Source organism: Anabrus simplex, chromosome 6 (genome assembly GCF_040414725.1).
Source record: "Anabrus simplex isolate iqAnaSimp1 chromosome 6, ASM4041472v1, whole genome shotgun sequence".
Classification (NCBI taxonomy): Eukaryota; Metazoa; Arthropoda; class Insecta; order Orthoptera; family Tettigoniidae; genus Anabrus; species Anabrus simplex.
The window spans coordinates 26,004,428-26,027,010 of record NC_090270.1 but is presented as its reverse complement, the minus strand read 5'-3'; positions in this window follow the sequence as shown (position 1 = coordinate 26,027,010).

Genomic DNA, 22,583 nt, shown 5'->3' with positions numbered 1-22,583 from the left:
AGAACAATGCTGAAACATAACAGCACTGCAATGGCATCATTTATTTTCCCCTTCTATGCACTGTGATTACATCATCAGGGGATGTGATTGCTATGTTATCTTGTGTCCCGTACAGAATGGGATACGTCACTTAGTTCTACTCTCTAAGGATCTTTGGAAACAAATGCAAATTAGGATTAACATTACTAACAAAATATCCGGAGATTTATTGTCAGCGGCATCTGCATTTCTACGATATTTCTGAACCATTGTCGAACTGTTTAAGGGCTTCGCAGTAACCATCAGCGTTGTACGCCTCAATGAATAAACGGTTAGCGTCCTGGGTTTGGTCCGAAAGATCCCGGTTTCAATTCCCTGCGGGACGAGGATTTTAACATCAATGGGCTATTTCTGGATGGCTCGGTGGCTGTGTGTGGTGAGTGAGTGTGTGAGCGTAGTTTGTAGCACTAGAATTCATCATAAATAAAGTCCCATCCTTACAGCGGCACAGGTCGCCCATAAGGCGTTAACTCGGGACACATGCCATTATTATTTACGGAAAAGTGCATTCAGGATGCCACTCGTATCAATGTTCCACTTGATCCAGCGTTGATCGACCGTTCACACAGAGTTGGTACCAGAAGTCACAACAAAACCAGGCCCATCATTGTGAAATTTGTTTCATACGCCTACCAAAATTCAGTCTTCAAATCAAAGAGACTGTTAAAGAACAGCGGGAGGACCTAACTAAGACCCGTACTGATATTCTCAAACGTGCTGTGAGCCATTTCGGACTGAATTCAGTGTGGACTATGGATGGTGTTATAATGGTGCGCGCTGGTGATGTGAAACATCGAGTGAAGACGGAACGTGACCTTGAGGAACTGAAGAAACGCTACCCAGCTCCACTGAAATGATGCGGTGAGATAATTCGTATTCCTGTGTATCACTCTATTACTGGAAATACTTAGGACGAGAAGTAGAGATAATTCTGGCGAGGCTAACAATACAAAAGTCTCTCTTTCGCAACCATTCTATTTAGCGTAGTATATTAGTTATAATTTTTTTTAATACTTAGAAATATCTGCTAACGCGATTCATTTTATACCAATTTTCTACTCATTTATTTTTCTCACTTCTTCACATAATTTCTAAATCCTTAAATTATTTTATATTTGTATAGGCTACTAAGATCATCGTACTTCCTTGAACGATCTGCTATTGAACTATCGAACCCTTTGTACCATATTGTACTCATGACAAGTAATGAGTGTGTCTTATCTGATTTACTATACGATGTTAGTGTGAGAAACACAAGAAATCTTAAGATCATTCATATCAATTCTCAGTCTCTTGCCTACTCCTCCCATATATCTGAGTTCCGGCACATTTTTGGCAAGAGTTCGTTTGATATTATCGCAGTCAGTGAAACATTTCTTAAACCTTCAGCACCAGATTCTGCAATCTATCTCGAAGGGTATAGTATTTTCCATAACAGCAGATTAAACAGAGCCGCTGGTGGTGTTGCAGTTTATTTGAAGAATAGTATAAAATGTACTGTACTTAGCAAATCTCCTGGAGAGTACAGTAAGAAACCTGAGTACATAATCCTTGATATAGCCCTTTCAGATACTAAAATTCTTTTCGCTCGTATATATCGTCCACCAAAAGCAGGGTTCATGGATACATTCCTGAATGATATGTATTCTCATGTTATGAATTATAAATATATATTCGTTGTGGGCGATGTTAATGCTCGGTTCGGAACTGGGGCGTTTGAAAGCGAAAATATACGTGATGTGCTCAACGCTTGTAACCTCGACTGCCTTCCATTCAATCCAACCTTTCATACTGCCACTCTCGACATAATCTCATCGAACTGCAATGAGTTTGTAGTAGAATACGGACAGGAACCAGCTGCCGGTTTTTCTGGTCATGACTTGCTGTATACTGTATTCACTTTATCCACGCCAAAACAAATTCCTAAAACTATTCTTGTTCGAGACTTCAGTAAATTTGACGTGAACAATTTTCATGCTGACGCTGAATTACTATTCTGGAATATGTTTTTTTCAGTCTAATGACGTAGATCAAAAAGTATCTCTCTTCAACAGCTTTGTGTTTTCACTCTATGACAAGCATGCGCCCCAAAAAGAATTCTCGTAAAACACCGGTCATCACCATCGTTCAATAAGCGTATTAAGGAATTGATGAGTAAAAGGGACAGAGCTAGGAAGAAATGTATTAAAACTAGACTTCCAGATGATTATGAGCAATTCAGGATCTTACGTAACGAGACAAAACAAGTAATTAGGAACACTAAAGTGAAGTATACGTACAACATCTTCCGTAATTTTAAGAGCACCTCAGCTTCTTGGCGTGCTGAAAAATATCTTGGTATTGGAGTCAGTCACTCTCTAGATAGCCATATGCCTGTTACTCCATCTGAATTAAGTGAATATTACATGACATCAGTCTCTAACTCCAACTGTCCGAAAGTATCAGAGACTGCCAAACATTATAGACATCTCACTCCAAGTAACAGAGATAAATTCTATTTCATGTACGTACACCCTTCACAGGTAGAACAAGCAGTCAGATCAATACGAACTAAAGCTAAAGGTCCAGATAATATTCCAATATCCATGATTTCTACCTGCATGGACATATTTTTTCCTGCCCTTGTGCACTTACTTAACATCTCTCTACAGAATGGAGTTTATCCCTCAGAGTGGAAGCGAGCCAATGTACGTCCTGTGCCCAAAAGAAAATACCAACAGTCTGTAGTGATTTTAGGCCTATCAACATCCTCTGTGCACTTAGTAAGGCACTAGAAAAATTGTTCATGAGCAGATATGTGAATATTTGTCTAAATACAACATTCTAAATCCCTACCAATCAGGCTTCAAGAAGGGCCATAGTACTACTACTCCTCTTCTGAAGGTTACAGATGATATACGCGCGGCCACCGATAAGAGGGAGCTTACAATCGTATGTCTCTTTTATTTCTCTAAGGCATTTGACTCTGTTAATCATGAGTTGTTTCTTGCTAAGCTGAAGTCAATTGGCTTCTCCCAGAGTGATCTGTCGTGGTTTGAATCATATCTGTCAAATAGATCACAAAGAGTCACGTTCGTTGACGGTCGATTCTCTAGCTGGGAATCAGTAAACTGTGGCATACCACAAGGATCAGTCCTCGGTCCTTTATGTTTTTTCTATTTATATTAATGAGATATCTGAAGTCTTTAAAAGCAGTACCTTTCACATGTATGCGGATGACTTACAAGCTTACTTCCACTTTTGTCCCACTAATGCATCTTCTTGTATAACGCATTTTAACCATGACATCTCTCGATTGATTGAATGGAGCGCATATCATAACCTCCAATTAAATGTGGCTAAGACCCAGCTTATTTGCATAGGTTACACAAAACTCCTGAAAACTGTTGACCTCAAATCCCTCCCAGCAATATAAATTCTAGAGACAGATATTCATTATAGTGGCACCGTTAACAATCTAAGTCTAATTTTCGACAGAACCTTATCCTGGTCTGATCATACGTCAAATGTAATCCGAAAAGTTGTGTCATCCATGCATACAGTATTTTGAATCGTAGCTTGACATGCACACCACCTTTCATGCGAAAACTACTTGTTCAAAGTTTCCAATAATTGACTATGGTTCAGTCGTATACAACGACTTATCTGAAACTTTGAACATAAAACTACAGAGGGTACAAAATGCATGTGTTCGTTACGTTAAAAATGCCAGGCGTGATGAACACATAACACCCTATTACATACAGCTACAATGGTTGAAACTCCATGAACTTCGGGAAATCTCAGTAGCTGTTGCTACGCAGAAAATTCTCAAACTGAAAACACCATCCTACCTTTATAATGCATTTAAACCTATGGAGTCGGTACATAACAAAGATAACAGGTTTACAAAAACCACTCTTCAAATTCCCCTTCATCGTACCACTAAATTTAACAAATCCTTTGTTTGCACTGCATCACGTATCTTTAACGTCTTTAATCTTCACCGTTTTGCAAATAACACTAACTGTACCCAACTAAAGCAGTTCTTAACATCTATCTTTCTGGAGGAGTACACAAGAGGCTGAGATCACGCATTCTTGTGTCGAACAATCAGAACTATGTATATTTCGAAGAAAATTGTTTCTCTGCTTTAGCTTTATATTCTTTAAATCCATGTAGTCCAAAATAACAGAAGGGCTCAATGATTTACTTTCTTACTTATTATATAATGTATGTCTTAACCTTATTGGATTTGGTATCTTTATTTTCATTTTTTTTAAGTTTCATGTTTAGTTTAATACTTTAATATTAGAAATATTATATATTACTGTGTTCATAAACCTGTATTGTATTATAAGAGGAAGCTACATATAGGGGCTTTTCAGCCTCAGTGGCATGTAAATCTCAATCAATAAATTCAATTCAATTCAATTCAATTCAATTCAGTTCAATTCAATTCAATTCAATTCAATCAGTGTTTTATTCGGTCACGACCCATGATTTTATGTATCTATCTACTATCAGTGTTTTCATTCCCAACCCTGAAGGGGTGGAGCGGGCCATTAAGAGGGTTACACCCTCTCTCTGGCCAAAGAGGTGGGCAAAGAATGCGAAGAAGGAGAAGAAAAGAGTGGGTTTGGCTTCTTGGATAACGGGTTTTCAACTTCATTTTATTTCATTACCTTTTACAGGTTTGTGGTTGCTTTTATTGCTCTTTCCTGTTTTCGTTTTTTCTGGTCTGGAGAATGAACGTTGTTACCTATGATACTTATGTTCTGATCTTGCGAAAGATATAGTAAAAAAGTTCATGACTGGATATGAAATAATTTAATAATACAAAGAAGGCAAAAACGATAGGTGATCCTTCTGGATGTGGAAGAGCGATGGGAGGTTGCCAACGATGTGGTGCTGGATCTTTCTTCTCCTATCACTATTCTATCTGCTGACTGGATGCTGCAGTGTTCACTGAAGAGAAGAGTTAGGGGTGGGAACGGCATGAGTGACTGGGTTCAGACAAGAGTTTCCAATGGGGTGATATGAAAGTGAGTATTTAAGTCTGAATGGGAAGTTTGGAAGTAGATATTGAGGGTCCTGTTTGGGGCAGCTTGTAGGTGTGTTAGCACAGGAAGACTGTGGTAGGGGTGAATATTGCAGAGGCCTATGGTGACGAATCGGATTAAATCCTCGACAGTAGGAGATGGGAAAGATAGCGGCTGGGGCTAGTAGGTGAACCAACTGTGCGAATAGGTGCGGCGAGTTTGGGGTTATCAGAGAAGGGGCGGGACGAGCTTTATATCAGTGGGTATAGGACGGGTGTGCTTTTCCCCAGGAGTTGCAGACAGAAGGTTGCGCAGTGTTGATGCACTTGTAGGTTAGATGTTCTTTTAGACAATTCACGCACTTAGGGTTCGTAGCTCAACACTTGTTGGTCGCGTGAGTTGCATAACAGACAACTTTCCCAGCGGATAGGTTGCGGTGATGGGGCACGTGAAGATTGAACTGTCGGGATCGGTAGATGGACACACCTGCATCCAGCAGCCAGTCGAGATCTGCGGTGGTAGACAGTAGAATTCCCACCATGTAAATTGGGCCTGTTGCGTTCCGGATTCGTTAGGCTTCACGGGATGGAATACATTCGGAGGTCAATTCGGTGACTATATCCGCCTCTGTGATAGTTGGATCTATAACACGAACCACACAGATAAAGAGGCTTGTCTGGGTGGCGGAGGTGGAATATTGAGCGCTGGTTGTGATGGAAGCTTGAAGGGAGTGGTAGAAGCAAGTTGATCTACTCCAATTGACAGAGTGAGTTTCTGGGTGGCGAGATCTCCATTCATTTTGATGACGACGCCGTTGGTGGTTGGCCGTATGTCTGCAATCTCTTCTCGGAGCATGTTAAACTGAAGGAGGGTGACAAGGATGTTGCGTTGGGATCGGAAGTGCTGAGTTGGATTTTCAAGCAAATAGACGTGGGACCAGTTGGTGGGGTCTGAAGAGAGCCTTAGTTGTTGAGAGGATGGCGGCCCCTGAGACTGGAATTGAATCGATGATGGGAGGAATAGGAGGTTCAGATGCAGTTTCCGTAGGGAATGTTGGTGATTGATCTGGATTGACCTGACGGACATCTGTCTGTCTGACCACCAAGCGTCCGTTTGGATGTGCAACTTCTGGGAGGGGAGGGCGTTGCGGCGGACCGTTTATACTGAAAGCTGGTGGAAATGGAACATTTGGCAGAAACCTCACCTGGTAGTTAGGATCAGCGAGGGAGGAATGATGGCAGTATAGTAGGCTACAGCGGCGGAGTTTGGGCGGTCTCACACAACAGACGTCGTCGATGTAGTGGTGGTGCAGGTGTCGCTGGTAGTGGCGAGGGCGTAATGATGCATGACGATCAAGTTCGCTCTTCTGTATTATTCGGTGGAGAAGGCAGAAACCTCGATTGTCCTCTTGGAGAGCAGGGAGCAGGAAATACAGGTCGCTGAAGTAGTAATACCAGTCCTGAGATGAAACCTCAAATCGAGAACCACATGTATATAGACATTTTGAGCGACTAAAAATCACCGTGTTAGAGTTTAGTGTGTGGATATCGATGGCCGTAAAGGCTCATGCAGTGCCATGAACTGTAGCTAGAGTCACTGCAGTCAACGAAGGGTGTTTTTTAATATGAGAATTCTTCAAAATCATTTTCCTCTAACTGCTCTTTAAATAGTGGAAGATCATTGTAAAGGCACGATTTCGATTCCTGACATGAAAGAACCATTTAAATAATTCAAATTGTGTGTGATATCGGCTAAAGTAGCAAGGGCAGCAGCCTAGCATGTTGCTCCGTACACTACCACAGACGTAGTCGCAGTGGAAGTAGGACCTGGGCAGACTCGGAACAATGCCACGGCTCCCTACACATCAAACGCTTAGCTGGGATGGCATTCCATGTGATACCTGGTGGATGACCATAAAACTTCTTGAAGAAAATAAATAAAATACAAAGTTGAAGGAGAAATCTAAATCACATAACAACTATTGTTTTTTCTAAGGAGATACAGACTGAACTTTTAAAATGAGAGGTCGCTCTATTATTTTTGCAGCCATTTGTTTACAGTTTAAATAGCCAAATTACATATTGAAATGAATACAGATTGGGCCGGAAGTCATGTTTTATGTATACGTACTTAAAAATAACTTTTGATTTACGAAATAAAGTGGATTATACATAGCACCAAAAAACCAAACCAAACCCCATGGCACTACAGCCCTTGAAGGGCCTTGGCCTACCAAGCGACCGCTGCTCAGCCCGAAGGCCTGCAGATTACGAGGGGTTGTGTGGTCAGCACGACGAATCCTCTCGGCCGTTATTCTTGGCTTTCTAGACCGGGGCCGCCATCTCACCGTCAGATAGCTCCTCAATTCTAATCACGTAGGCTGAGTGGACCTCGAACCAGCCCTCAGGTACAGGTAAAAATCCCTGTCCTGGCCGGGAATCGAACCCGGGGCCTCCGGGTAAGAGGCAGGCACGCTACCCCTACACCACGGGGCCGGCTTATACATAGCACCATATGTCCAAAATAACTGTGAGATTTTCGTCGAAGTCCCGCAATTTTCCCTGCAATATTGAAAAATAAAAAGTATTTTCTTAAATTCACACTGCGTATGTTCTATAACGTAATGCATTCTACAGCGCTACCCTTGTCTGTTCCCGGGGAGAGTTTAATAACAGTCGACTTCCAGTGTCAATTCCTGCGCTGAACAACAAGACTACATCCAATACGAACACAAGTCGGTGCGTATATCTCCATTTTTTGCTGCAGCCTGGGAGACGCGAGAGGGAATATGCGGCGCCTTCTCAGTTCAATATCTATCCTCAAGTCTCTACTACGATTTCTTGACTCAATCTCTTTGTGAAATTTGATCACAGTACCGCAGCGCATATACTAAAGTGCTGCTTCGCGTTTTATGTGCGTCAGCTGTTTACAAACAAATTAAATCACGGCAGAGACAAGTTGTGATGTTGCGACGGAGAGCAAAAGTGAAGCCTAGGGTTTCAAATCACTTGTGAGAATTGCTGTGCTGACTGAATATAGTTCTACTCTCCTACATAGAGAAATCACGAGGTGAAACTCATTTTATTTGCAGCACCTACTCGGGGATACGGGATTTGTCATTCATCAATGATAACCAATCAAACATAGATGAGATCTTACTTGTCCCAAATTTGTATCTGATAGGTTTCCATTCAATTAATATTTATATATACTGCATATATTTATTGAACGCGGATCATAAACCAACCCATTCACCTTGAAAGCCCCAAGAAGTTAGTAACCTCTTGTGACAGGCAGAAGATCTCGTGGTAGTGTTTGTTTTAAATTTCCTCCTACCGGGTGAGTTAGCCATGCGGTTAGGAGAGCGCAGGTTTGAGCTTGCATCCGGGAGATCGTGGGTTTCAACCCCACTGTCGGCAGCCCTGAAAATGATTTTCCGTGGTTTCCCCACTTTCACACAAAGCAAATGCTGGGGATGTACCTTAATTAAAGACACGGCTTCTTCCTTCCCATTCCTAGGCCTTTCCTCTCCCATTGTCGCCTTAAGACCTATCTGTGTCGGTGCGACGTAAAACAAATGACGAAAAAAATTCCTCCTCTACTGCGAGCATTACAGAAAACTCGGTGATAACGAAAACAGGTATTGCAGTTCCGCGTTTGAGGTCAAATAATATCATTCATATTGATAGTCAGGCTATACCACATGCTCTCAAAATAATGCATTTCATCTAGTGGAGATTGGGAAACCACACGCGTGATGGAGTGGGACGCGCTGGTACTTTGTTTTCTATTCGTGGCTTCGTAAAATGTTCCTTCAGTCTAAGTTCTGACTCAATATAATTATTTACACGACTGAGGCGTCATTTGAAAGAGAATAAATCATTATTTATGGCACAACTCCCCGACACACAGCGACGTTCGAAACAAGCGAATGGTCGTGTACACATTGAAATTTGACATCAGAATTTCAAAATATGGGAGACAGTTATTCAAAATTGCAGTACAAATAAATGGTAGGGCATCGCTGTGGCGGAAAATATAAAGATGAATCGATTGATACTTTGATCATCGACATACGCCTTCTCAGTTGGAGTTACACCCAATACCGAAACGAAACAGTCTATATGTTTTATTCCGTACAGAGCTTTTGACACTAACCTACTAATTAGGATTAAGATACGACTAACAAATACAATACCCACATTCACTTTAACCCTCACACACAAAGGCTTAAAAGGGGTGATGCGTCACCTCAAAGATTTCCTTCTCCTTTATGAAGGTTTGGGTGGAATAACGTTCTTGCTGATATACGTAGGCCTATCAGTTAAGTAGTACTAATAAACAAGTTTTGTTCATATTTTGAAGTTAAAACGAATTAAGGAACATATTTTAGACAATGAAATAAATTGATATGCTTTTATATTTATTAAAATTGAAGGGGTCGGGGCAAAAGAGTGCCAAGCAACATTTTCTTAACTTTAAGGGAGAGCAGTTAGAAAGTTTGTTCAAATCGTGAAATCGTACCATTCACGGGAATGATGTAATAATAGCTTTGAAAGGTTCAGTAATATTCATTGTATGTGATTTTCAGGCATAATTTCTTTTGGGCTGCTATTTGTAGAGTAAAAGTCACTACTTTTAATACCACGTCACAGAATACTGTGGCTTGGCACTTTATTGGCCCAATGGGAGTGACATTAATCTTAGGAATATTATTTTATGATAATGAAACAATGTCTGATATTTCAACTATTCTAATCAGAAATGAAAAATAACACCAATATTAAATTAAAATAACATTTCCACCCATAATATTTAAATTGATAGCAGCAGAAATCGGGGTAGAACTGGCAACTGAAAAGAAATTTAAATAAATCAACATAAACCCATCACGGCAAAAGGTCTGTTTGTATCTTTTAACTATGATGTTCTTTTCAAAATATGGAATTTAGGGACTTATAACTGCACATGCATAACATTAAAACTAAAAGATCAGCTGCTCCTTTCCTACACTTCTTCAACTTTATTAGTGTCTTCAAAATCAGGAATCAAGCTGAGATAAAACTGGTGATGGACAGGTGGGACATAGTCCAGGAGTTTCAACACATCTTGCAGTTTATTTTTCTTTATTTTTCGCACAGTAGTGTACTTTCGTTTCAAGCTCAACGTTGTGGTGTTGCCTCTTTTTCGCACGCTACAGTCTTCAAAATCCATATTCACTCTTGTTTTTAGTTTGATAAACTTGCTTCAAATTTGATCAAATTACGTCTGTGAATTTAAATTCCATGCCAATTACACATGTTTTTTAATGGTGTTCAGGAGTCCAACTTTTAATGCTGCCAGGTCATAAAAGTCGTCTTGTTTCATGTCTGTTATACTGAACTTCTTCTTTCTCCCACATTCTTGAATGATACATTTCTAGTCGGCAGCGTCGTACACAGGCGGTTGATTTCGTTGGTACTTCTCAATTTTAACAACGTCTTTATCTGATGGCAAGAATATGTGACCAGATGTTAAAAACCAGTGTTCGATCTCATTAAATCGTTTAGTGTGAATTAAATAAGGCCAGAGTGCCATTATATTCCAGTTTTTATTCTGGCCCCCGCAGTTATCAGAAAAAATCACAAGCTTTTCAGCATCGACAGCGTTGTTTTCAGATAATTCAAAACTGCACTGCCTATTTCGTCATAGCCTCTCCTACAATACTCTCATCCCACAAAAACATGCACACTAAGTCATTACCACAGTCATGAATGCATACATTGTATGTCCACAATTTCCGTAGCTTGGCTCTCCTTCAGTGTGTCCTGTATCTCCGTTTTACAGGAATAGCTCCAATACATCAAAATACTTAAGCATTTTGCTTATCAAAATCAGCGAGATCCCAAAACCCATTAAATATTGACAATATCTGTTGTTCTTCAAGTTCAAAACATCTCAAGGGACAGCGACATAGCTCTCCAACTTTAGCTCCTGGAACAAATTTTCCGGTCTTACGCGCTACATATTCTCTTCCTTCATTTCGCCTCTTCTTATTCATCTGTATCTTAATACGTCTATTTCACTTCCTAGAATTCGGGCTTTTCTCAGGCTAATGTTACGGTATCCTTTGATGATCCAGGATATCCTAAACAGTGCAAAACACCAAGTCTTAGTACGAGAAGTACCCATGTTGTATCGTCTGTTATATAACTAATAACGATACTTTAACAAGAGTGCTGCAAAATTATGCACTAGTTTTTCTGTTAACTTGTATAAACCTCTGGTCGAAAGTGACAATGTAACCTTTCTTGAGAAAAATGATGACTGACAGCAGCAGATTTAAAATTGGAGCAATATAATTCCAAGCCACATAATTCGTATTTGCGAATGTTGGTCAACGAAGGCCTTAAACTAACTTGAGTAAACTTTGAACTGAAAAATCCACTTGCTATAGATCCAAGAGTGTGTTATAACGGTTCCTAAAACATAACCTAATGACTTAATAAGTTACATAACCCCAGCAACAATGGCGGAAACTTCAGTTATGGTCAAAATGATGCCAAGAAACACTTACCTCACTTCCACTTTGAGAGGAAATTCCACATGCTATGTGAGGAAGATAGTCAGCGTCTACATCAGGATCACTGAGATATTCTTCAGAATCACTCGTAACTACAAACTTCCTCCTACAATCCATGGTAATCTGGGTCTCCTGGTTGCTTGACACTGTTTTGCTCCGAGTGTTTCTAAGAACTGTTGGGGGCAACAAGATGAAAGTCGCATGCAATGCCACTTGAATGTGTTTCTATGCAAGTTTCCAGTGTTTACTGATAGATTATCATAATTCTCAACAAATGGCACCGACAGCTTAGTTTTGTCAAAAATGTTGCTTGGCACGCTTTTGCCCCGACCCCTTCAATTGAAGTATCACAAAATCGTGACACACGAATATTTGTATTCAAATCTTGATGATAGTTTCTCAAAATATAACTTTCACACATGTGAAATAACACTGATATAGATATAGGTGGAGGAACACGATAGAAATACGTATGAATAAGTAAAGATGTAAACATAGCCAATAAAATATTATGGTCCATACCTTTATATTAGATTGTCAGTCATAGCACACAATATGCATTTATAGCAGGAGTTCAGGTTTGAACTGGTGGAGTAGAAGACCAAAGAGAACCAATTTCTCGCCTTTTATAGTGGCTCCATAAGGAGGGTTAGCATCGCCATCCAAAGTGGATAATAAGGCGTTTAATCAAAAATCTCTTCGTTGCCTTATGTCATTTCCGTCACCCCTCTCTTCATCTAGGATGGTGCGAGCTATATCAGCAAAGTTCTTATCAGTCACTCGAAATGCCATTGCTGTAGAGGTTACTAACAAACACGCACCGAAAAAATCCTATATTCATAAGTGCTTACCGGGTTCGTTGTCCACCCCACCGCACTCCTTACGGCAGCTATGCTCAACGTACGTGAGCAGAAATCGCTGTCCTCAGAGAATAACGTAGAGCACAGAAACCGATGGGCACGGAATACTGCATTGCATAAAGAAATAGAAATGAGCGAGGTCTACTAAAAAGTGTTCTGACCACGTAGACAGAAGAAATTCCGAGAGGTATCACCTCAGGGCGAGCACAACTTTAGTCGTACTGTACTTCCTCAGACGACCTTAACATCACTCTTCGTTATGCATCGCTATTCAGCTTATCGTCCAGCTACCTCTACAGCAACGACCACGACAGCCACTACCACCACCGCCACTGACTTCAGTCAAACAGCCACAGCAGCTTACCACTCAGCCGTAATGTATAGTTTTACCGCTCCTGACCACTAGGCCCGATTTCTTCTCACGACGCCAGCTTCTCTGGTGAACAACACTAGAATTCACTTCCAGTTTAAGAAGTTTCCTCCACAGTCTGCTCCGGAAGGAGAACAAGCCCCACGACGCCTTGCTCTTAACCCGAAACCTGCACCATCGACAGACATTACAAATGCGCCTCCCCAGTCCATGGGCGCTATCAATCAGCCCATTTCTGCCAGTTCTCCACCCTCCACCACTACCCCCTCTCCACTCGGACTTTCATCCGTATTCGGCACAAGACGTCCCATCATTTATTCCCGTTTGCTCCAACCTACCCCCTCAGGAACGCATTCATTTCCACTCTCCAACCCTGCCCCCGAGTTCCAGTCCCCCAACGCCATATTCTCCACCCTCCTCAGATTTAATATGCGCCGTGAGGATATAGCTGACATCCGACGAACCACAAGTGGAGTCACCATTCAAGTTAATGGGAACATCGCGGCCACTCAACTCACCACTGCGATAGGAGTTCACCAACTTGGATCAAGTACCCCTTTTCAACGCCTCCTTCCTCAACCCATCAAAAATACCCCGGCCCCACCACTCAACCGCATTATCAGCTGTCTAATACGAGGTGTTGACCCCTCTATTACAGAAGAAACAATAATCTCCGAACTTCACGCGGAAGGCATCACAGTCAAGAAGGCATTATTCAGACTCAATAACTCCACGTGTCCCACCTATATGGTGAGAATTCTTCTGCCATCGCCCGAAGATGTCGACCGTGGTTTGGCCAGCGGAGTCTCTATACGTAGACACCACCTTAAAGTGGAACTATCTCGTGCCCCACCACCACAAGCCATCCGGTGTGAGCGCTGTCTCGTTTAAAATAATCACACCATCGTTCAGTGTACCGCCAAGACTCCTAAATGTGGACATTGCAATCAAGATCACTCTACACCTAACACGCATCAACCCCCGCAATGCCATACATGTGGAGGTAAACACGCAGTGTATTCTCCCCGCCGCCGTCGCCAACCTGCACCACCTTGAAATCAACCAGAACTCACAGCCCCTGTCAGAACCATTGATCCATATACGTCACCTAGCCGTTTCCTTTTTCAAATACCTACAGTAGAGGATCTAATTCGTTTTGTCACCATTTCATTACTAATATATCCATCCCTGGCACCGTCCCTTAGTTCTCACTCACTCACAAGCCACAGCAAACCAAACATTCAATCTTCATTTTCTCACCACCCATTCCGGCCTAAATTTGCACTTCAACTTTACTCCCTTAGAAACCCTTGTCTGAACACATTCCCATCCCCTCTGCTCCTGCAACCACATCATAGCATCGCGTTTTCTCCACTGTTTTTTAATCATTGAATGGACTTACATCCTGTTAAATTTAGTCTTGTGAGTGCACCACGTATATAATATCACTCTTCACATATTGGCCCCTCTGTCTTCAGAAGAGATCACCATGGGGAAGGAACCAAAGGAAAATTTTCTAATCAGTAATGTGTTAAACATTAGACCTCCATACAAGACTGTAAAGATAAAACTCATTAATTTATGTCAATATCCCACGTACTGTCAAACTGTAGACCGTATTTATATATCAATGTACATGCCAAAAAATGTATGCCCTCGCCATATACTATACAAAGTTATCCCGCTTTTACTACCCCAGAAATTACCATACCATTCCCTCCACCTCACCTATCCATCACTCCTTCCATAACACACCATCTCTCATGGCCAGAGCGAGGGTGTAAACCTCGCGGTGCCACGCCTCACCCCTTCAGGGTGAAGAATGAAAAGGAAAGAGGATAAACAAAGGGAAGAGTAATAAGAGCCAGACTGGGCTACGGGAATCCAAGTCCCGGCAATTTAGAAAATATTTTGCTAACGGAATGTCTTCCTGTGAAGTCCAGTAATAAAGATAGCGAGTGACCAAAACGCAGCATAACTGGATCCTCAGCCCTCCACAGACACAGCAATCGAACCTGGACTGAGGAACAGGTAGAAAAGCCTCACTTTATAAAGTGCACGTGGAAGGTGCAGGAAGTATGCACAGTTTCTTCGTGAAAGTAGACAGGTGGTAACGTAGCACTGACGCATTGATGACGCGGTGAAGCTTGCAATGTCCAGTTGTACGACGACCAGCAGTGCGAGATTGTGGTGAACTAGAACGATGTATAAAGTCGGCGAAAAAAGGCAAATGACGTAGAATCATGAATAGACTTTTGAGGGAATGTTATACTGTACTCTCTAATACTCCTTGAATTTACACTGAACCTGTTATTAGCTGGGATCTTCATGTGTGCTGTGTGAATGAGTAGTGTACATTATATATACACTGCTGTTTGTAGAAAGTGAAACACTCAGAAGAAATGGTCTGAAACTCGCCAAAATCAGAGGACGCGTAGAACAGTGGAACCATAATAAGTCTTTAAAATTGCAGAGAGATGGCGTGCACGTAGGCCCAGCAGTGCCCTTCTGTGTTTGACCGGCCAGGGCAGTGTTACGCAACGCTCAGTCAGTGCGGAGCCGTCATACGAAGTGGAAATGTGTACATAAGTGCCACTATGTCTCGCCGACATAACAGGAGGGAATATCAGCATGTGAGTGCGTTCGAACGGGGCAGAATGATAGGGCTCCGGGAGATGGGTCTGTCGTTCCGTGATATTGCGGCTCGTGCAGGGTACGCTGCTTCAACGGTGAGGCGTATGTGGAACCAGTGGAAAGAAGAGGGCTTTACACAGCGCCGACAGGGTACTGGACGATACAATGTGACCACAGCGCGAGGTGACCGCCATCTTGTCCGCTTGGCCGTAACGGAGAGAACAGCTTTGTCCACGGTGTTGGCTCGATGTTGAAGCACTGCAACGGGTGTGGGCATGTCTGCATCGACGGTTCGATGCCGTCTTCTGAGGGCCGGACTGGTGGCACGCATGCCATTGCGCCGGCTCATTGACCAGCAACGACCAACGCCGTAGACTGCAATGGGCACGTGAACACCGACACTGGCGTGCTGAGTGGCAAAATGTAGTGTTTTCGGACGAGTCCCGCTTCAATGTGTCCTACAGTGATGGTCGCATACGCGTTAGACGCCGCCGTGGTGGATGCCATCAGGCAGACTGTATTGTTGAGCGGCACAGCCGACAAACGCCAAGTGTGATGTTTTGGGGCGCAGTTGCCTATAACATGCAATCTCGCCTCCTATGTCTTGAGGGCAATCTGAACAGCTACCGCTACATCAGGGAGGTGTGACAGCCCGAGGCATTGCCCCTCCTGCAGACCGTTCCAGACGCCGTATTCCAGCAGAACAATGCCCGGACGCATGTGGCGAGGAATGTGCAAGCCTTCTTCGAAGAACGACGGATACCACTGCTTCCCTGACCTGCCCGTTCACCGGAAATATCACCCATTGAACATGTCAGGGATATGGCCGGTCGGCACCTTGTTCGTTCAGGTCCTCCTGCAGTCACTGTTGATTTATGGGCGCGCCTACAAACCGCGTGGCAGAGTATTCCCCAACACCATATTCAGGTGCTCTGATTGCATGCCACGATGTCTAGTGGCTCTGATTGCAGCGCGTTGTGGCGCTACACCGTACTGAATTTCCACGGTCGCCGTACATGTACAGTTCTGTAATTGTAATCATTTGTGTCTTGTCATGTCCCTAATATGTGGAATAAATTGCATTGTGATCACAGACCTCAGTCTTGGTGTTTCACTTTCTACAAACAGCAGTGTATATATTTTAGTCGTATGCCTGACAAACATGAAAATGGTGGTAACTGAGGGCCTCCGGCGGTCAGGTGGCATTGCATCAGCCTGCCGCGGGTGGGTTCTGTGGTTCAAATCCTGGTTACTCCATGCAAGATTTGTGCTGGACATTGAGGAGTCGTGACAGATTTTTCTCCGGATAATCCGGTTTTCCCCGTCATATATCTCATTCCAGCAACACTTTCCAATATAATTTCATTTCATCTGACAGTCATTAATCATAGCCCCAGAAGAGTGCGACAGGTTTCGGCAGCCGGAACTGTTCGTATTCTCGCCGCTAGATGGAAGATTCATTCATTCCAATGTTGACCCAGTCGTGTGACTGGAAATTGGCTCTAGATTTTAATTTTCACTCATTGCTATACTACTTGTGTGTTAGAGGAAAATATGCTGTATTTCTTTTAGTTCAGATTGTACCACTTAGGCAATTAAATAAGTGTAATGACATTACAGTAATTACTCTAACTCTTACAGTTACTGAAAAAGTGGACCAAAATATAAAAAGAATGCTATTTCAAAAATATAATGTTAGCTTACAGCCACTTAAAATACACTATTCTTGCATAAACAAGAACATATTACAGTATATATATATTTATTCAGAGAAGTTCACGACTCAAAGAAATGAAAAAGTTGAATTTCTGATGACTCCTCACGCCCTTGAAAGGGGGCTCTTCAACTACTCCGAAAATATACTAGCAAGGTCATCTTTCATTACAGCACTCTTAAATACCAGCCGTCTTACCCAGATAGTGCTCCTTGAACCTTGATTAGAGAAGGTCAAAGTCTAATGATTTACGCTACTATCATCATCATCATCATTGCTAGAGCATCCCCTGATAGAAAATATTACGAAGGCTTACACATTGCTCCTCTCAAGTGTGTCTCAGTGTCGCCCGGTTCCATCACATTAAGTGAAGAAAGCTGGAGTTAATCTCATTTTCCAGGAGCTTTTTCATGTGGCGCACTTCGGCCAATGCCAGAGGACGTAAGAGACGTCTCCCTATCTAAAAAATGAGTCGAATTAACTTTAATCTCTGCTCTTAGAGAATCTTTGAGATGATATCGTCGTTGCCCGAAGGAAAACCGCTGTGTGATAACATTTCAAGTTATAACTTTGACCTGAAATGTTCTGTCATCTGCGGTTCAGTACTGCGTGAACTATATCAGAGAATTTTCATGCTAAGCGAGACATGTGCTGCGGGCCAGTATTTGTCTCCTCAGCATTGTCACATAAGGACGATATATCAAGCTATAGTGCACTGTAGGTGTGTCCTTCATGTTTTCATATTTCTAGCGATTTCATCCTGCAGTAAGTGATCAGAGTATAATAATAATAATAATAATAATAATAATAATAATAATAATAATAATAATAATAATAATAATAATAATAATAATAATAATAATAATAATAATAATAATAATAATAATAATAATTTACCGAGCTTGATAGCTTCAGTCGCTGAAGTGCGGCCAGAATCCAGTATTCGAGACAATGGGTTCGAACCCCACTCTTGGCAGCCCTGAAGTTGTTGTTTCGTGCTTTCCCATTTTCACACCAGGAAAATGCTGGGGCTGTACCTCCAATTAAGGTCATGACCGCTTCCTTCCCAGTTCTAGCCCTTTCACCGTCGTCACCATAAGACCTATCTGCGCCAGTGCGACGTAAAGAAACTTGGAAAAAAATAAAATCTGCCTCTGTGGTGTAGTGCTAAGCGTGATTAGCTGTCACTCCCGGAGGCCCAGGTTCGATTTCCGCCTCTGCCACGAAATTTGAAAAGTGGTACTAGGGTTGGAACGAGGTCCACTGAGTAGGGATTGGTTCGATTCATACCTCAGCCATCCTCGAAGCGTTTTCCGTGGTTTCCCACTTATCCATAGAAATGCCGGGATGGTAACATATTAAGGGGGGTGTAGCTGGTTGAGATCAAAATTTTAGAAAATTGTTTTTGTTGCTTTACGTCGCTTATTTTGTTTTCTTCGATATGTTAATATTTGAAAAAAATATAGGAACTGGAAAGTACTGAAAATAAATAAATAATGTATCAGCGCGTAGGTACTTTCACGCCACCTTTTATGAAAAACAAGATTCGACGCTCCATATAATGTATACATACAATATTATCACTTATTGAACCATTTGCATGGTCTATCATACTCCAAACTTTCATTCTCTATGTTGTGAAGTACACTTTCCTTTCCCCAGATGGCTCTAGTATCGCAAAATATGGCAAAACGCAAAATACTAAGGAATGTTTCAACAACTTAGTATTGATCAGGTGTCCTTAAACTACATTTTGTGGCTTAAGTGTGGTGAACATTGCTGTGTAGGATGCTCTACTCTAGTATAATGAAGGGAATCATGGTAGGATTCAGGTGTTGCAGAAGGCTGGACTAGAGCCAGGAATGCACACAATAAAAATCTTTCACGACATTGATCAAGGGCGGATAGCGAAAGCAGAGTCAAACATACAGAAACTGCAACAGAAATAAGACAGGACAGAAGATCTAAAAGGAAGAGCCAGGAAAACAACGAGGAATATGCATATGGTGGACACTGAGGCTTTCTACCATCTGTAGAAAGATGATTGTGTTTTAGAAGTACGAGACAACTTCAAATGTTTTTTTCCGTAACTTATATTTTAACGCTTTTATGTTCCTTTTTCTCAGAAACTACCCGGTGAAAATGCATGAAATTTTCAGGGCATCATTATAACGCATGCCTCTTGAACGTCCTCTAAAATCGATTTAAAAAGAATCTTACTAGGTGATATATGGTTTATAACACATCGAGTGCGAAAACTGTCCAAAATTTTAAAAAATTAAAAATTACACATCTTACATCAAAGGGGCTTGTGGTCAGGATTTATCAAGGGGAGATAAGATAAAAACAGAGGAAAAGAAACATGTTTTTATAAATTCCAGAAAATGTCGAAAATTTTGATAAACGTATGCAATATTTTTATTTTACATTTATTTTAAGTAGGGTATTAAATACTTGTTATGCATATAAAATTATTTTAATATATTCATGCTTTGTGGGTTACATTCCCCCTAAAGGCTACGGCCGCTTCCTTACCTCTTCCTTGTCTATCCCTTCCAATTTTCCCATCCCCTACAAGGTCCCTGTTCAGCATAGCGTGTGATGCCGCCTGAGCGAGGCACTGGTCCTCCTTCCCCGTTTTATCCACCGGACCAAGTCTCACGCTCCAGGACACTGCCTTGAGGTGATAGAGGTGGAATTCCACGCTGATTCCGAGGGAAAAGCCAACCCTGGTGGGTAAACGTATTAAGAAAAGAAGAAATAATAACAATAAAAATAATAAAGCTGAAAATTTAACTAGCTGGGAGAATGGATAGAAACCAACATTTTGGAGAAGGAAGTCTTCACGTCACACGCGAACTAAATTGAAATGCCATACCCGTAACTAAATTTGTCTAAAAGAAAAGGTCACGATTCTTCAATTCTAAAATGAGGCAGTAATGCAGTGTCATACGACCAGACGTCTTAATCGCTGCGGAATGTCGCACAAAGAACAAGAAATGCCTTATTGAAACATTCGATGCGAAAGAAAGATATAAAGAAAGGTTTTGAAAGAAGTCCTGCGTCACGACCAGGAAATACACAGCCATGTGGAGAACAAAACCCACACAATCCAGAAAAGAAAGATAATCTGTTATGGACATGGGGGGGGGGGCTAGTGAACCTACAAAGACTGGTCAATCTGATTATTAACAACTTCAGGGAAAGAAACTCAAAGGGACCTGATTCACTGAGGTAGGAAGAGATCTCGAAGAACTGCAGGTATCCTGGAGTGAGTCCAACTCATGAATCAGGTCGTGGTTTCCAGGAAAACCCCAAATGAAAAGAGGAAAGGCTTGGATACGAGAGAGAAACCATCATCACTGGGAAACATTGCGAAAGTACTGCCCAAAAGCCAAAGCCCAGTTGAAATGATGTGGACGATGGTTGGTCGAAACGAGATGACTACAACTACTACTACTGCTACTGCTACTAGTGCTACAATAACTGCTGCTAATAATGATGAAGATAAAAATGAAAATCCACAGCCTGTTTCCAGTCATTCAATCGGGTCAGGAATGAAATGAATGAAGCCCTCACCTAATGGCGTGTATAGGAATTGTGCCGGCTTTTGAAGCCTGTAGCACTGCTCTGGGGCATAGATTAATGGCTGACAGATGAAATGAAATGATACTGGAGAGTGTTTCTGGAACGAAGGGTGGCAGGGAAATCTGGAGTATCCTGAGAAAATTCTGTTCCGCCTCCAGTTTGTCCAGCACAAACCTCAAACCGGTAATTGAAGCACGGATTCCAGCGATGAGAGGCTTGCGTGCTGCCGCCTCAGCCACGAAGGTTCTGAAATAATAATAATAATAATAATAACAATAATAATAATAATAATAATAATAATAATAATAATAATAATAATAATGCGTTCAAACCCCACTGTCCTCAGGCCTGTAAATAGATTTCCGAGGTTTCCCATTTTCACACAAGTCGAATGCTGGATCTGTACATTAATTAAAGCCTGAGCCGATTTCTTCCCACTCGTAGGAGGTTGCTATCTCTTTATTATTTTTGTTGAAAATGAAAACCTACAACCTTTTTTCTAGTCAGTGATCGGGTCAGGGATGCAATGAATGAAGCCCCTATCTTGCGGCGAGGATAGGAACTGTGACGGCTGCCGAAGCCTCTCTCACTCCTCTGGTCCAATGATTAATGACTGGCAGATGAAATGAAATAATAGTTGAGAGTGTTGCTGGAATGAAAGATGACGGGGAAAAGCGGAGTAGGGCCTACTCGGAGAAAAGCCTGCCCCTCCTCCGCTTTTCCAGCACAAATCTTACATGGAGTGACCGGAATTTGAACCACGGAACGCAGTGGTTAGAGACCAACGTGCTGCAGAGTGAGTCTCGTAGTCTTCTTATTATTCTTATTATGATATTATTAGAATTTAATTTTATTATTGTTGTTATTAGACGGCTCCGTGGTGTAGGAGTAGCGTGTCTGCCTCCTACCCGGAGGTCCAGGTTTCGATTCACGGCCTGGTCAGGAATTTTACCTGGACCTGAAGGCTGGTTTGAGGTCCAGTCAGCCTACGTGATTAGAATTGAGGAGCTATTGACGGTGAGGTAGCGGCCCCGGTCTAGAAAGCCAAGAATAACGGCCGGAAGGATTCGTCGTGCTGACCACACGACACCTCGTAATTTGCAGGCCTTCGGGCTGAGCAGCGGTTTGGATTTTTGTTGTTATTAGGTCCGTTTTTAATTCTATTTAGACTGCCTGTGTGTCAATTTCTATGTTCAATGGAAGGAGAAAATGTCTCTTTTGAGTAATTAATGGCTGAGTTTTAATAACTTCCTTCGGGTAGTCACCGGGCGTGGCACTAGAATCCTTAGCAAGCCGACACCGTGCCATAAAGAGTGCTGAATGTGCATAATTCCACCCTTCAGTACCCGAATACTTCTGCCGGGATTGAATCCGTGACGTCAAGGAGGCGGACACTGTACCGCTGACCCACAGCGGATAAAACAAACAACAATGGCAATCCTTCTATTTTTTAGAGTCTGTTATTGGAGCTGTTACGAGCCGTTTGCTGGCTGGGAAGCGATGTGTGAAGGGTGCATTAACCTAATTCGATATAATAAGCACTAAACCAGGCGAGCGTTGGTTAGCGCGGTCACCTGATGTGCCCACCCCTGCGTTCAGCCCACCGCTGGGACTTAAGTGGTCTCGGATGGCAGAGCTTGGGGAGTGGGAACAGGTGCTGCCTGCTTTGGATCTAGATGTAAACATTTGCATGCTCATTTAGCCTGAAGGGGCACAAAATAGTAATATTCTGTACAGATAAATATAGTCCGGACTTTTCGGCAGTATTACTGCAAACTTACTGTAGCGTTGTGCG